Raw genomic sequence first — 17,337 nt, forward strand, 5'->3', positions numbered from 1 at the left:
CTTTTGTTTAAAGTTTTGTTGTAGTTTTGAGATTATTGTAAGGTGAATGCACTTTCTGAAATAAAGATAATCACATATTGTGTCCTATGAAACTATATAGAGAGCACCCCTGTATTTCCCGAGCTCACACAAATAATCGGATCGAGTAAAGAGTGTGTGGTGTGCTGTCCGAGGAGACTGAACCCGGAGTCCCCCCCGGATCGCTGCCTGGGACAGAACCAGCCGAGAGCGAGGAGATTCGACTGTGTGTATATAGACCTCCTCTCCTGCTGACTGGCTAGATCATTTAAACGTGTTCCTCCAGAACTTTGTTAATAAAACATCATATATCTGATGTTGAGCGTGGCGACCAGACCACAAACCTTCGGGAATCTTTGAGTTCAAGTACGTCAAGAGATGTGGACTAAAGATATGAATGAGAAAAGAGTCTCCATTAGGGAAAATGACATAATGACTGTATACATGCGCCCTCATTATGCAATTATAATGAGACAGAAACATAAACAGATCAGAAACGCATTCGATTCAATTCTTTTTTATCACTGCAATACATATTGTTATTTTGATTAGATAATCAAGTGTTCTAATATAGATGTGAGAGACTACATGTAATATACATGTATGTAATTTTAATGCTCTGGCCTTTACAGATATTTAAATATGTCCAGACTCTTTGGATTTATATGAAATGGTAACATTTTTAGCATTAACTAAGTTTAATAAATGTTGTAGTATTGTTAATTGTTAGTTTGTTAATTTCAACATTTACTAATACATTTTAATTTGATCTGTTAACCCTAGTTAATGTACTATGCACTAACATGAATGAACAAGGTACAATTGTATTGCTCAAATATTAATACATGCAGTAAAAACGCATATTGCTTCATGCAGTTCATGAAAGCTGGCTAATATATCCTTGTTCACAAATGGGGCCTGCAAAGTGAAATGTACATATAGGTTATAGCTAAAGAAACCTGTAATATTTGAATGTTTCAATTATTTTCTGTAGAATTCATTCTGTTAAACTTCTCATTTTAATAGATTCATATTTATATATTTATTTAATTTAGCACATTTCAGTTCAGCACTGTTTTACTTGGAGTGTTATGTTTGTTTTTAATGCAGTATCCATTTTAAAAATATCGGTTGATTAATCGGTTATCGGCACGTACGGTCAAACCTAGTTATCGGTAAAACCACGTCTGGTGTGTGTGATCCGGATCTGGGCCGACACTGTTGCTGTCTGGGTGGTGATGGCCGAAAACATGGAGACATTTTTAGGAGCGTCACAAAAAAATGTCTTCGTTAAAAATGACTAGTTCCTATCCCACATAACAATTAACAATGAAGTTTGTGTACAGTATGTGTGTGTTTTTATACTGCTGGTTGGGCTTTACTAATTATATCATTCTACATAGTTTTATTTTTGCTATACTTTATAACATGTACAATAATATGTGCTATCCTTATCCACTGTCAAGGTGGCATTCCCTTGCTTTATGTTACATAAATCTGATTAAAGTAGGTTACAACAACAACATTAGAATTTATAGGTAGACTCGGTAGAAAAACCTCCTTAAAGCAACAACTGCACATGTTCACTTTTTACAGTGATCTTGATTTCAGGATGTTTCGGTGTTTTACTTGGAAAGAAACATACTTGTTGGAGTGTTAAATGTATTGGCAGTGTGTTGTGTTTCTCCATTAGCTGGTTCCTGCAACTCTGACAGGATTTCCAGTTATAAGCCATTCTGAGAATTGCGACATGCATTGATGTGACCCAGATGAAGGACTCTGACGGGAGCTAATACACTCGCTGATCTTCAGAGGAAATGAGTCAATGAACACAACAAAGACTCCATTCTGTCACAGGAAGTGGACCGAGAAAGGTCAGAATCAGAGACGGCCATAGAAGAAGATTGGGGCAATGATATTTGGTGAATCTTTTCTCCAACACTGATCTGTCTGTTCGTTTGCACTGAATTAGTTCTGTATTCTTGATTTGCACTGCCATGTTAATGCATGTATCTATCCAGCACTACAGCGGCCAGGGAAGCTGTCTGAGAATCCTCATGTATCCGTCGACAACCAACATTTTTAAAAATGATTCAATTATTAAAAAACATCTCCTTAGAGAAATAGTTCACCCCAAAATGGAAATGTCTTCATTTACTCGTCCTCATGTTCCACCCAATTCTTTCTTTTGCCGAAGGTACTTTGAAGAATGATTCAGCTGTTTGTGCAAATAATGAAATTCAATTGAAGAAAAAAAAGTCATAAAGCTGTTGTGAAGTGAATATGACTTGACTGGTATTTCCCTAAACACCTGCCTGAAAGTAAAGTCTGCAGGACGTCCCACACACAGGGCAACATAACAACATGACAGAGATATGTCCAGTCCAGAGATGAGCCTCCTACACACTCATGTTCTTTTAGGAGATATGAGATATTTTCACATGGATTTTCCAATATTTAACAACAATACTTTTAAACAAGGTTCATACATGCACTAGATATGATGTAAAATGAGCAATTTTTTAAAACATTAATCATGTTAATGGACAGTACAAACACAATAGTTCATTGATACTTCATACTGCATGAACTAATGAAACTAATCAGAACAAATACGTTTAACTTTTTAATTTTGATAATATATTAATAAATGTCTAACCATATTGTAATGTGTTTCATTTGACTGTATCGTGTGATGATATTATTTCCTACTGTTCATCTTGTTACAAATCATACTTAATGAAAGAGTATAGGCATTAATTTAATGTAAAATATACTGCACTTAATCATCATAATAATCATTTAATGCTTGAACAAGTGAAACATGCATTTATGTATATATATCAATTCTGCACTCATACACTAAGGGAGTGAAAAGCTCATTTTTCTTCGGGTGTGCTTTAGCCCTGTTGTACCCTATAAATGCCATGACGCCTTAAGCTTGACGTTTACTAGTCGCTATTGTGAAGGCAATATGAAACTTTATCAATTAAAATGGGATAGTGCTGTTGCAGTCTCCTTTTACTGTGCGCGTCTCAGAAACGTGTCAAGAGTAGGCCTTCTTAAAATGTGGATGTTTTAAGCCTTCGGAGCGTTATATACTGTGGATCGCAGCTTCTGTGTCACTGGCTCAGTCTATGCCTCCAGGTCGGGGGGTCCTGACATATTCAGGATTTAATATCAGCATAGACCGTAGCCTATAGTAGCCTGTATATGATATTTGAACTGATGCAGGTACTCGAGCAGGGGTACCATATGGACTTAAATTCAGTTTAGTTCTGCAAACGTTAGGATGTTGGCTGGAAGAAGGTTATCAGCGGTTTGAAGCCTGTGTTTAGCGTTGTGATTGTTTGTTGGAAATTCAAAATATTCTGTTGTTCTGTTATAAAGCTGCGCTGTTGAAGTTATATGTCTGACTCAAGCTGAACCTTTTCCAGCTTTATTGACCATATAGATCAGAGCTATTCAATCATCTCCATCCGGCCCGACGGCACCACCCCTCCTCCTCTTGTCCTGGCGCTTCCGCTAGTTTAGTGTGATATGCGCACACTGACCTGAGAAACCTTTTACGTGTGAATATTCTGACCTGAGAAACCTTTTACATGTGAATATTCTGACCTGAGAAACCTTTTACGTGTGAATATTCTGACCTGAGAAACCTTTTACATGTGAATATTCTGACCTGAGAAACCTTTTACGTGTGAATATTCTGACCTGAGAAACCTTTTACGTGTGAATATTCTGACCTGAGAAACCTTTTACGTGTGAATATTCTGACCTGAGAAACCTTTTACATGTGAATATTCTGACCTGAGAAACCTTTTACGTGTGAATATTCTGACCTGAGAAACCTTTTACGTGTGAATATTCTGACCTGAGAAACCTTTTACATGTGAATATTCTGACCTGAGAAACCTTTTACATGTGAATATTCTGACCTGAGAAACCTTTTACATGTGAATATTCTGACCTGAGAAACCTTTTACGTGTGAATATTCTGACCTGAGAAACCTTTTACATGTGAATATTCTGACCTGAGAAACCTTTTACGTGTGAATATTCTGACCTGAGAAACCTTTTACATGTGAATATTCTGACCTGAGAAACCTTTTACGTGTGAATATTCTGACCTGAGAAACCTTTTACATGTGAATATTCTGACCTGAGAAACCTTTTACGTGTGAATATTCTGACCTGAGAAACCTTTTACATGTGAATATTCTGACCTGAGAAACCTTTTACGTGTGAATATTCTGACCTGAGAAACCTTTTACATGTGAATATTCTGACCTGAGAAACCTTTTACATGTGAATATTCTGACCTGAGAAACCTTTTACGTGTGAATATTCTGACCTGAGAAACCTTTTACGTGTGAATATTCTGACCTGAGAAACCTTTTACATGTGAATATTCTGACCTGAGAAACCTTTTACGTGTGAATATTCTGACCTGAGAAACCTTTTACGTGTGAATATTCTGACCTGAGAAACCTTTTACGTGTGAATATTCTGACCTGAGAAACCTTTTACGTGTGAATATTCTGACCTGAGAAACCTTTTACGTGTGAATATTCTGACCTGAGAAACCTTTTACGTGTGAATATTCTGACCTGAGAAACCTTTTACGTGTGAATATTCTGACCTGAGAAACCTTTTACGTGTGAATATTCTGACCTGAGAAACCTTTTACGTGTGAATATTCTGACCTGAGAAACCTTTTACATGTGAATATTCTGACCTGAGAAACCTTTTACGTGTGAATATTCTGACCTGAGAAACCTTGTACGTGTGAATATTTCAGCAGTTATTATGCGTGTCCCGTATTTCTGTCGACTGAACCAGCCATCATTCGTGAATGAATCATTCTTTTGGTTCGATTCTGTCTAGACACGCTTGCACAACGGTCTGAAACTATCGGGATTCGTTTGGACCGCTGTGTCACTGGATCTGCTGAAGCGGTTTCTCAGTCAGTGACGACACAGCGCTGCTTTCAGTCGCTCACCAGTGGTTTCAGCACGGGGTTGCGTTTACTCCCGGTCCCGGACACTATTGTTAAACAACTAGAGGGAAGCGTTTCAATTCGACAGACACCTCTGTTACAAACCACAAATCACTCGATGATTTAACTAGTATTAAATCGGATGAAACGGCCTCAACATTCCCAACACGACTGATGAGGAAAGCAGGAGAAACATTGTGTCATGAACGAAGACTTTAAATCTCTACTCACCACCCTTACAAACATTTACCATGAATGTACTGTAGTAATTTACCATGGTTTGGGCAGAAATGTGGAATATTTACTTATATTGAATATGTTATAGTAATTTATATTGCATTCGATTTATTAGATGGGTAGAGGAATATATAATTCATTTTTGTTCTGATATTACGCCAGTTTCTCTGTGAAGGTGTGTATCGTTGTTAACCTGTGTTTAGGCTGTAGGAGTGAGTAGCCTGTGGTCAGCAAGTCTCACTGTCAGAATATCTTCATTTAAGCATAGCAATTAAAAATAAAATAATTATTATTACTTATCAATAGCTATGAGCTTGTGTAATTAATTTATTTGTTCCAAGGAAAATAGTTGTACAGAGCTGTAAATGATCAAAATTGTATTTTTTATGGTCTTATATATCTGCATACTGTTGGGTACCTCATTTACAAGTAAGTACAATACTTGTTTAGGTTTACTTTAGCTTATTTATTGAAACTGTTATGTTTCAATAAATAATGTTACAATAAATAAGCTAAACCCCCAAACCAACCCACCGGCCCACCTCAACTTTTCGATTGGATAATCCGGCCCTCGAATGGAGATAGTTGAATAGCCCTGATATAGATTGTAATAACATTAATAAATAAATGTGTGAATTATTCAAGGCATCTTTGGAAACTGTAAATGTAATAGAGTTTTCATTTAGTTTTGAACGCTCTTCCGGATTAAGCATCGTCTACATCAGGTTTCACCCGAATATAGATACGGGTCATTCTGTTATTACACTTATAGATTATACACAGCCCTAACATGGACCCGTCACACATTTATGGGGTCTTACAAGCAGACGTGAATTTCTCTCATTTTCTCTAATAGCAAAAGAAAAGAAAAAAATCACAATAGCATTTTCACAACTTTTCCAAAAAGGAGTAATGAGGAGAAATATGACAAATCTACTGTCACTCCCTCAACCAATTATTATTAATTATTATTATTATTATTATGTAATTTAATACTCAGTTAAATAACAGTGCAGTGCCATATTTATTGTGCCACATTTAATTAATGATGACATGCTTGTGATTCAGCATTTTACCGTATCATAACTGAGGCCAGTGAAATCAAGGATACACTAAGCATTGTCAATCCTGGAGAATCAAAATTAGAAACCTTAAAAGATTTGAAAGATTTTCTTATATAGCTTGGGCTACATCATAACATCCACATAAAGAAACAATGGCTGAGGCCGTTCACCTGCTAGCGACACACACACACACACACACACACACACACACACACATAGATAGGCGGGGTGGCAACTAAAAAGCAGAGCAGATTGCTGAAATAATATAGCATTTTTAACTGATAAAGATGGCATGTCTGTTCCTCACAGTTAACTGATGTTTTTTAGACAGTGTTCCTAAAGAGGGCTATTATACAGTATTATACAGCAGCATGATCTGAGTTACCGACTCCAGATTACATTACATATCAAACAAACAGGCTTACTTTTCAACAAATTGATTCCCAGAATTGAACGTAATAGAAAGTGCCCTGCTTTTGCAATAATATACTTACTCATGCACTCATGTTTGTATTGAAAATCATTCTATCAAAATAATCTTCCAATTATTGGACATTATAACAGACTGTAATAAAAAAATAAAAAATAAATCACCATTTCTGATAACAGATAATAGTTCCATCAATCGCCAAGAGTGCAAGTTCTGAATCTGCCACACTCCCTCACTGATGTGAATACACACACAAGGCCAAGGTGTGTTCGAGCTGCGTTCGGCCCCTGATGACTGAGGTATCACCATCACACCCATCCACACACACACACACACAACCACACGTACATACAGCCAAAAGGCACAGTTTTTGTTTCTGAAACGATCATGTGTCTTACCTTTACAGGTAGTGTGAAGGTCTTGGACAGAAGACAGGTTTCTATCTTGTGGTACGGTCACGGTGACACGCCTTGTTCTCTGCTTCTCCTCTGTCTTTCTCTCTGTTCATCCCATCCAATGGGTGAAGCCCTGCCGGATGCTGCAGTGAGGGAGAAACACACCCTTCACCCTCCTCCCCTCCTCAGCACGAGCTCCTCCCACACACCTCTGATTGGCGGATGAGTAGAGGTGACATCATCTCTTTCTCTGGTCTGTCTATCCCTCCCCTCCCTGCTCTCTACCTCTTTCTGTCTCAGCCACAATGGAGAGGTTTAAGCTTTTCCTCTGATTTCCCCCGTACCCCTCAGAGCACCCCAAACAGTCCCAACTCTCCAAGGTATTTTTAAGAGATTTTCTCGACTACTTTAATTGCCATTGGCAGTTCAACCTCACCTTGGCTCTTTGTTATGTTTACCCATTTCTAACGCATAACAATCTCAATCTCATTACTGTAATACCTAAATAATAAAATATTATCTAAATTGTACAATATGTATACACAATAACAGTAGTGCTTTTATTCTAGGAATATAAAAAAATGCATTATGTTTGCAATATGAGGAAAAATAATTGAATGGGAATCATCATAGAAATAATGCAACTATGCAAAGAATCTTAAGAAACAGGCCAATTTTATTTTTTCTTTCATTTTGAGTGAGAATGTGGCCTGGTTATGTGACATTCAACCTTATGCACGTCGATGGAGTTTGCTCTCCTTTAAGTTAAAATGATGATTATTGGCTTTACGCTGAAATACCATCCATCTATATTTAGAGGTCTGCAGATCATCTCATTTTATTTTCTTAAAACCAATACTGTAATACAGTATGATTTAATGGAACATGATGCTTGTAAAAACACAATATGCACAGAGCACAGAGCGCACCACCCAACACACACACACACACTGGCCATCAGGAGCAGATGGAGCGGGTGTGGGGTAACATGGGCCCTCTGACACACGCCAGCGCTAGCTGAACACAAGCCTGAGCAGAGTTTGCTTGTGTGCATGTGGCCACTTATGTTTGTTTCTGGGAGGTTTGGATTGATTCAGAGTCTCCTTTTGGTATTTGATAATCTGATAAGAGAAGACGGCTCTCTCAAGGGTCCTTCCTTCTCTCTCTTCATCAATAAACCTCTGTATTGCACTTAACGTAAGCCCAGTCTGAACTAGAATTGTTTGACAGGATCCGTCTGGCTCCGTCCCTCCTGTGCCTTTACCGGAACAGTCACAACAACAAGCAATCAGGATCCACTGAAATAAATCTCAAATGTTATATTTTAACAATATAATAAAAAAATGTCATCAGTATTTTTGTCTTGTTGTCCACTAAAAGTATGTAAACATCCATAAAACTAGAGAAATATACTTTATCCCCGCCAGAACACATGTGAAAAGTCTAATCCCAAATCAGAAGACAAACCTACACCTCAAATACCGAGGATACTCCAGTCTGTGACAGCTTGGTAAAATATCATCTGTATTTATATTGATTCCATATACTTTGTATTTTATTACATTATATGAGTGTTGAAATAAAGATGCTACAGAAAGGTGTTTATCTCAGTACACAGTTGAGGTAATCAGTTGCATACAAAATTTTGGTTTCACTTTATTTGGATGGTCCCTTTAACACATTCAGTTGACTATAAGTAACGTTGCACCTACATCTCTACTAACTCTCACTAGAGTGTTAGTAGAGTATTATCAGACTGGTAGGGTTACATGTAGTTGCAAAGTTACTTATAGTCTGTAGAATGTCTGTTGGAGGAGCATCACAATAAAGAGTTGGCAGATATTAAGCAGAGAGTCTACTAATACTCTAATGAGAGTTCCCTTCCGAGGGAACTCCGCTGCGTCGAAATCGACACTACGGGGAATGCCCTTAGCATGACGCGTCTGAAGCCTGAATAAAACTAGTCCAATCCTGATTGGTGCTGCGTGATGACGTCAGCCGTGATGTCGTAGGTGACGGTGAGCGGAACTATAAAACGGGCGCCGGAACCCGGAAGCGGCAGCTTTTGTCCTTCAGCAAAGCGTTATATGTGAATCTGTCTGTCTTATTTGGTGTTGTTTGTTCGGTAAAACAAAGGTATATTGTGATGGAGAAGACTGTGAAACAGTTCAGGCAGTGTGCGTCCCCTTGCCCACGCTATTTAAGCGAGGGTGACACACACGAGCTTTGTGTTGTTTGTTTGGGTGTGGAGCATGCTCGGGCAGCGTTTGAGGGCGCTGCCTGTGCAAATTGTGAAACATTGCCCTTAAGAACGCTCCGCTCCCGCCTGAGCCTGTTCGATGAATCAGGCCAGGCTCGCGCTCCCCATGGATCAGGTCCCGCGTCTGTCGAGGCAGCGCGGCGCTTGCATTCATGGGGATCGCAAAAGGATCTGGTTGATAATGTTGAGACAGCTTCGGCTCTTTCTCAGCATTCATCGGCCAGTTCTCATGTTCCCGCTCACGGTTCGGGAGCCCGCCCTGCGGCTTCTCCCGACCGCAGAGAGGAACCGATGCTAGAACTATCTGAATCCGAGGATTTAGATGTTCTCAGCGTCGGGGCAGGGGATTGTGAAATTCCATCACCACATTCCCCTGCCTTTGAGGAGCTGCTGGAGGTTGTGACCAGGGCTGTGGCTAAATTAAATATCGATTGGCCCCCAGAAGTGCAGGAAGCGACTAAAAAAAGTAAACTTGATGAGCGCTTCCTGCAAGCCCGGTCACAGCCTTCGCGCCGGAGTCTCCCGTTTTTCACTGATCTCCACACCGAGGTGTCGAGATCGTGGAATAAGCCCTTCTCTTCTCGACTTTCCAGTCCCGATGTTCATTTATATTCATCCATTATGGGGTCGAGAGAGAGGGGCTACGGGACGATGCCGCGGGTTGAAGAGGCTTTTGCGAACCATCTCTCGCCCGATGCTGCATCGTCCCTGAGAGCTCCGGCGCTTCCCTCCAAGCCCTGCCGTACTACTTCGGCCTTGGTTGGGAAAGCGTATATGGCGGCAGGTCGGGCTGGTGCATGCCTGCATACTATGGGGCTGTTGCAGGCGTACCAGGCCGACCTCCTCAAAGAGGTGGACGACGGTGGGGAGGTCGCCTACGACGATATTCGCGAGATGCGTCGTACGGTGGACTTGTCTCTCCGTGCTACCAAAGAGACGGCCCGCGCCATCGGCCGTTCTCTGGCAGCATTGGTAGCTACGGAGAGACACCTGTGGCTGAATCTGTCGGGCATCGGGGATAAAGACAGGGCTTTCCTCCTCGATGCCCCGATTTCGCCTACTGGCCTCTTTGGCGACGCAGTCAACACTGTCGTCGAGAGGTACCAGGAAACGAAACGACAGTCAGCCGCACTCAAACACCTTATCCCCCGCCGTCGTTCTAAGTCTCATGGGTCTGCTGCCAGGGGGCAGTCCCATGAGGCAGCCGCCAGCTCCTCACGCCTGCAGCAGCAGAAGGAGAGTGTTGCCTCTCGTGCTCCCCCGAAGAAGGCCTGGAGCCAGGGGCAACACTCTCAATCGAAGTCTTCCAACCCTAGGGCAGATCTGAGGACTGTCATTCAGGCTAGGAAGGCTTCATCGAAGAGGTCCTGATGCGTTGCGCAGGCCTCTGAGGGTGGTCCCCTCCGTGATCGAGCAACAACAGCTCGCTCCTTCACGGAGCCCTCAGGAAATCGATGCATGCTGCCCGCCGCTACGTGCGCTTCGGGACGCATCGGTTTCCAGCGAATGCAAGGTGCAGAGTCCGCCCGTAAAATTGACGGCTCCGCGCATTGTGTTCCCTCTCAAGAGGTCTGCAGAAAAATTAAATCGGTTAGTTCCTGCCAATCAAATGCTTCAGGTCACCGATATCTCTACTATAAGACCAGAGGTCAGTCCCGAGAGACTGATCCCCTTAGTGGATTATTTAGACGCCTGGAAGGGTCTTCAAAATATATCTCAATGGGTCCTGCTCACGGTAGAAAAGGGGTACAGAATTCAGTTCGAATATCGTCCACCTCGATTCAGCGGAGTGGTTCACACGCTGGTCAAACCAGAGCAGGGTCAGGTCATGGAACAGGAAGTTCAGTCCCTCTTGGCAAAGGAGGCCATAGAACGTGTTCCTCCTCAAGATTGGGAGACCGGGTTCTACAGCCGGTACTTCATAGTTCCCAAGAAGGATGGGGGGTTGCGCCCGATTATAGATCTCAGGGTATTGAATCGGTCTCTGAGGAGATACAGGTTCAAAATGTTAACTATACCTCTAATTGTGAGTCAAATCAGATCCGAGGACTGGTTTGTCACCATAGATCTAAAGGATGCTTACTTCCATATCTCCATCCTTCCTCGGCACAGGAAGTTCCTAAGATTCGCTTTCGGGGGAGTAGCGTATCAATACAGGGTTCTTCCGTTCGGCCTAGCACTGTCCCCTCGCACCTTCACGAAGTGCATGGATGCTGCTCTTGCTCCTTTGAGACTTCAAGGCATTCGCATCCTCAACTACATCGACGACTGGCTAATACTGGCGCAGTCGCTGGAGTTGGCAGTTCAACATCGAGATGTTGTTTTGCAACACCTGAGGTGCTTGGGGTTAAGGCTCAATATCAAGAAAAGTTCGTTAATTCCTCTACAGAGAACAACCTTTCTGGGGGTGGTTTGGGACTCAGTTACGATGCGGGCACAACTGTCTCCCGCCCCTATAGACTCCATCCTGACCACAGTAATGAGTGTCAAACTAGGCCAGGCTGTCACTGTCAAACATTTCCAAAGGGTTCTGGGTCTTCTTGCAGCAGCGTCCAACGTTATTCCTTTTGGCCTGCTGTATATGAGGGCCCTGCAGTGGTGGCTCAGGACCAGAGGGTTTTCCCCGAGGGGGAACCCTTTTCGCACGATCAAAGTAACGCGCAGATGCCTTCGTTCTTTGGTCATGTGGAAGAAACCGTGGTTCCTGTCCCTGGGTCCTGTGTTAGGAGTACCGTGTCAGAGAAAAATTCTGACCACGGATGCGTCCCTCACAGGCTGGGGTGCGGTAATGGAAGGCCGCTACACCAGAGGTCTCTGGAGGGACCGTCATCTTTCTTGGCACATCAATTGCCTGGAGATGATGGCTGTGTTTCTGGCTCTCAGGCACTTCCTCTCGGACCTCAGAGGCCATCATGTTCTAGTGCGAACGGACAACATGTCGGTGGTCTCGTATTTGAATCGTCAGGGGGGCTTGAGGTCGCGCCCTCTGTGCAGACTGGCGCATCAAGTCCTCCTATGGTCCCAGGGAAAGCTTCTGTCAATCAGAGCAATGTTTATCCCGGGACACAGCAATTTGGGGGCAGACATCCTGTCGAGGCAGGGGCTGAGGCCCGGGGAGTGGAGACTCCACCCCGAGTCGGTGGAGTTAATATGGAAGGAGTTTGGTCAGGCGGAGGTGGACCTATTTGCCTCCCAAGAGAATTCTCACTGCCCCCTATGGTACTCCCTTACTCATCCAGCTCCTCTGGGACTGGATGCCATGGTACAGACGTGGCCGAGGTTACGTCTGTACGCGTTTCCCCCGATCGCTCTGCTCCCAGGGGTTCTAGAGAGGGTCCGGCGGTACGGGATCAGCCTGCTCCTTGTAGCCCCGTACTGGCCGGCCCGAGTATGGTTCTCGGACATCATGGTCCTCCTGGCAGGTCCTCCGTGGCAAGTTCCTATCAGGAGGGACCTTCTTTCTCAAGCAGAGGGCACAATATTTCACCCTCGTCCAGAGCTATGGAAACTGTGGGTCTGGCCCCTGAGGGGGACCAGCTCATAAATGCAGGTCTCTCAACCGAGGTTGTTGAGACCATTCTAAACTCTAGAGCCCCCTCCACGAGGAAACTATATGCTTTGAAGTGGAATGTGTTCTCTTTATGGTGTAGAGATCACTCTTTGGACCCAGTTAACTGCCCAGTGGCTTCAGTGCTGGAGTTCCTTCAAAACCGCTTCTCTGACGGGCTCTCCCCGTCCACGCTTAAGGTCTATGTGGCGGCCGTGGCTGCCTTCCACACGCCTTTAGGGGTGGGCACCTTGGGGAGGCACCCTCTTATTGTTCGTTTCCTTCGTGGAGCAAGGAGGATGAGGCCTGTCACCCAGTCCAGAGTTCCTTCATGGGACTTAACAGTGGTCCTCGAAGGGTTATCCCTGGCGCCCTTCGAACCTCTGGGTGAGGTGTCGGAGAAATTTTTGTCTTTTAAGGTAGCATTCCTGCTTGCAATCACGTACCTTAAAAGAGTTGGGGACTTACAGGCTCTATCGGTCGCTCCTTCTTGCCTCGAGTTCTCTCCCGGCAAGGTAAAGGCTATTCTCCATCCTAGACCGGGTTATGTCCCTAAGGTGCCCTCAAATGTGGCACGGTCTATTATCCTCCAGGCTTTTCATCCTCCACCCCATGTGTCGGTTGAGCAAGCTAACCTTCATTTACTGTGCCCGGTCCGAGCCCTGGAGGTCTATATGCAGAGATCCTCAGGCTGGAGAAAGTCGGACCAGCTCTTTGTGTGCTTTGGGGCGCCTAAAAAGGGTTCTCCTGCTTCCAAGCTGACTATAAGCAGATGGATTGTGGAAGCTATTTCGGCAGCTTACGAGGTGCGCAACCTGCCTTCACCTCTTCTGCTTAAGGCCCACTCCACGAGAGGAGTGGCTTCCTCTAAAGCCCTTCTTGCGGGTGTTTCCCTTCAGGAGGTCTGTGATGCCGCAGGCTGGGCCTCCCCTCACACGTTTATAAGACATTACAGTTTGGATCTGACCTCTACACCGGGTTCACAGGTTCTCTCATCTTGAGTGTGCCAGATTGCTTCACACCAGGGCGTACTCTCTTAGTGTGGCGCAGTGGGCATTGCGTTCCCCGTAGTGTCGATTTCGACGCAGCGGAGTTCCCTCGGAAGGGAACGTCTCGGGTTACGTCTGTAACCCTCGTTCCCTGAGAAGGGAACGAACGCTGCGTCCCTCGGCCACACTCTTCGCGCCCCTAGAGACGACTTGCTTCGGACTATTTAAAGCTGCCGCTTCCGGGTTCCGGCGCCCGTTTTATAGTTCCGCTCACCGTCACCTACGACGTCACGGCTGACGTCATCACGCAGCACCAATCAGGATTGGACTAGTTTTATTCAGGCTTCAGACGCGTCATGCTAAGGGCATTCCCCGTAGTGTCGATTTCGACGCAGCGTTCGTTCCCTTCTCAGGGAACGAGGGTTACAGACGTAACCCGAGACGTTAGTTGACATGTAGTTGCAAAGTTACTTATAGTCAACAGAATGTTCAAAAGGGACCATCAAAATAAAGTGTTACAAAAATTTTAAGTTAAGAAATTCCAAGTTTAAATAAGCAGAACAAGCTGGTTTTTATTTTGTCCATTTTAATTGATCTTAACTTGAAATATTTGAGCAAGCTAACTAATATATTTAACTCAAAATCATCATGTAATCTAACTTAATTGTGGAAACGTAAATAGCTATAACTAGCTAATTCAGCAAATTCTAGCATGCTAACTGGTAACACAATGCTTTGATTAGCATCAAAATTGCTGAATGATTAAGGCAATATAGAACATTTAACAGGCCTGTTCTCAAACTAAGCTCATGCTCCACTAGTCACATGATCGTAAGCCCCTGCAAAAAAAAATAATCCAACATAACAGAAACTCTTGTAAATTTGCATAGAAAAACAATTTTATACTACTTAATCTCCCCCTTAACATTAATCTTGCACAAAAAAAACACTTACACACTTACATTTTCTTTCTCTTTTGAGTGCCATAGCAAAGCATGCTGGGAAACAGAAATCCCCAGCCCTGTTTCAGTTAAATTTAAGTTGGTCTAAATTAAAAGAAGGAAGTTCATTAAACACAAAACAATAAGCAATTAAAATATGTCTATTTCGTGAACTCAAAGGAAACAGGAATTTCTACATACTAATAAAAGTTAATTTGTTTGAACTTCTCGGTTACGTATGAAACCCTTGTTCCCTGAAGGAGGGAAACAGAGAGGTACATCAGAACTGAACTGACAAATTGGGATCTCGCTAGGGCGATCTATCATCTTTGAGTGTTAACAGAATGAGTCAATGCAGAATTGGCGTGCGAGATTTGCATCTCTTTCTCCGCCCCGCAACGCGGGTATAAATAGGAAGCGGATGCAAGCACCATTTGTTTTTCGCTGAAGAGCCGAACAGTAGCCCCAGGGTCAGCGGTGGTCCAGCAATGGTGGCGACGGAATGTACGCCTCCATTCCCTCCTTCAGGGAACGAGGATTACATACGTAACCGAGACGTTCCCTTTCAGTTTGGTAAAACTGATTGGTAAGCCAAGTAACACGCCACCTAGTGCTGCCACCTTCCAGTGCCTGGCGAAAGACTCCTGATCCCCCCGCACTTTGGGGTGGAAGATGGGACAGGGCTTAGGCAGAGGAAGTCGACCTGCTGTTCTGCAAGACCCACTCAGACAGACTTGAATAACACTTTCAGTGGAAAGGGAACGCTGCAGAAGCCACATCCTACTGGTATCATAAGGCTCAGTGGTTCATGTGGGTTGTCTACAAACCCGAAGGCTGGTGGTTCAATCCCCGGTTCCACCTGGCCAAGTGTCGAGGTGTCCATGAGCAAGACACCTAACCCGACGAGCTGGATGGCGCCTTGCATGCCTGACACCGCCGTCGGTGTATGAATGAGTGAGTGAATGGGTGAATGTGAGGCAAAATGTAAAAGCGCTTTGGTGGCCATTGGGTCTGTGAAAGCGCTATATAAATGCAGTCCATTTACCATCATGTGGAAGGTATCATGTGGAAGTTACACATATAGACTGGGCGTTTCCGGTAGGGTTGGGCCGATAGATGATGCCATCGTCCAGCATCACGATGTTGAGCCGGCATCGCAATCCCCCCCCCCCCCCCATGTTTCCGTTGTGATGCGTCATGCTTGGCACGTGATTCACCGCAGCCAAAATAGCGCTGTATGACAGATGTAGCGCTTTTATTTCTAAATAATAACAATGTGAATAAGCATGTGAATAAGCATGTGAATTCATCAGTTTCTCCCGAAATACACCAAAGTAAGTGGCCGGTGACCTGGGAGAAGAATAATAAAAGATACTTTAATAAGATAATATAAGATAACCCTCCCCCCCACATCTCTTCAATCTCTATTTTCTCCTAAAAATTATTTATTTATTTATATTTTTTTGTATGTTATGTGTAGTGTTTAACCCTCTGGGGACCAGAAACGCGCCGGCGCGTTTTGCTCGTTTTTTTTCACATAGCAGAAAAATAGACTTAAATTACTACCATCATATCTGTTCATATAGAGTTAAGAAATATGAGAAAATAATCTGTTAAATGTCTACTTTTTTATGTGCCCACATACAATCGAAATAAAATATTGTGCTTTTGTAAAATAAAGAAAATAAACAGGGTGTGCGTTCTGCCTCTCGGTCACCGTGAACTTTTTTTCTGGAGCACGTCTCTAATAGGGTTGCCAACTTTCTGAAATGGAAATAAGGAACGCTGGGGGGGGGGGGGGGGGGGGGCTTAATCAATATACAAGACTTAACCACACAGATATATAAAGGCTATCATGATCATTTTGCCAAAAATGAACAGGGCTTTAAAAGCCACGGGCTTTAAAAGCCACGGGCTATCATGATCATTTTGCCAAAAATGAACGGGCTTTAAAAGCCACGGGCCGGGTCGGGTCGGGTTGTAATTTTCAGGCCCGTTGAGAACTCTAGTTCTGCCTCTCGGTCACCGTGAACTTTTTTTCTGGAGCACGTCTCTCTAATCTTCAACACAACTCAGCTAATACTATTCACCCAGCCATAAGCAATATATCTTTTAAATCATTTGAGTTTGTACTTTTAAATGATCCGATTCAAAACTAAAATTATTATTCTCCGTTTATGTCATCTATATAAAAAGAGAGACGTGTCAGCCCGTCTCATTATCGTTCTCTCAGCTGATTATCTCTGGTAATGTGACACGCCCACGGAGAGCACGCGCTATTCAAACGCAAATATGTGAAGCAACACATTGAGACGCGTTAACACCCATAAACTCTGAAAACACACATTATTTTCTAGTCAGATTAATCTACTGTCGTCTTGCGCGGCTATATGAGGAACAATCCTGGGACATTTACCACTGGGTTTATTTTCACTTCGAGGATGAACAGATTCAGCT

The 17,337-nt window shown here is 43.3% G+C and overlaps 1 protein-coding gene across 2 annotated transcripts in view; it reads right to left on the reverse strand.

The window, feature by feature from the left end:
- The window catches only part of l1camb (L1 cell adhesion molecule, paralog b), a 95,925-nt gene extending 88,623 nt beyond the window's left edge, over positions 1-7,302 (reverse strand). Inside the window, exon 1 of one of the 2 annotated variants that reach the window (XM_056261332.1) lies at positions 7,147-7,302. The gene's annotated coding sequence lies outside the window, so the exon portion shown is untranslated. The remainder of the gene's footprint in view (positions 1-7,146) is intronic. The other variant, XM_056261323.1, reaches the window with a different exon arrangement.
- Between the last annotated feature and the right edge of the window lie 10,035 nt (positions 7,303-17,337).

The sequence above is a fragment of the Rhinichthys klamathensis genome, unplaced genomic scaffold (assembly GCF_029890125.1).
Source record: "Rhinichthys klamathensis goyatoka isolate OS25496 unplaced genomic scaffold, OSU_Roscu_1.1 h1tg000010l_1, whole genome shotgun sequence".
Taxonomy (NCBI): Eukaryota; Metazoa; Chordata; class Actinopteri; order Cypriniformes; family Leuciscidae; genus Rhinichthys; species Rhinichthys klamathensis.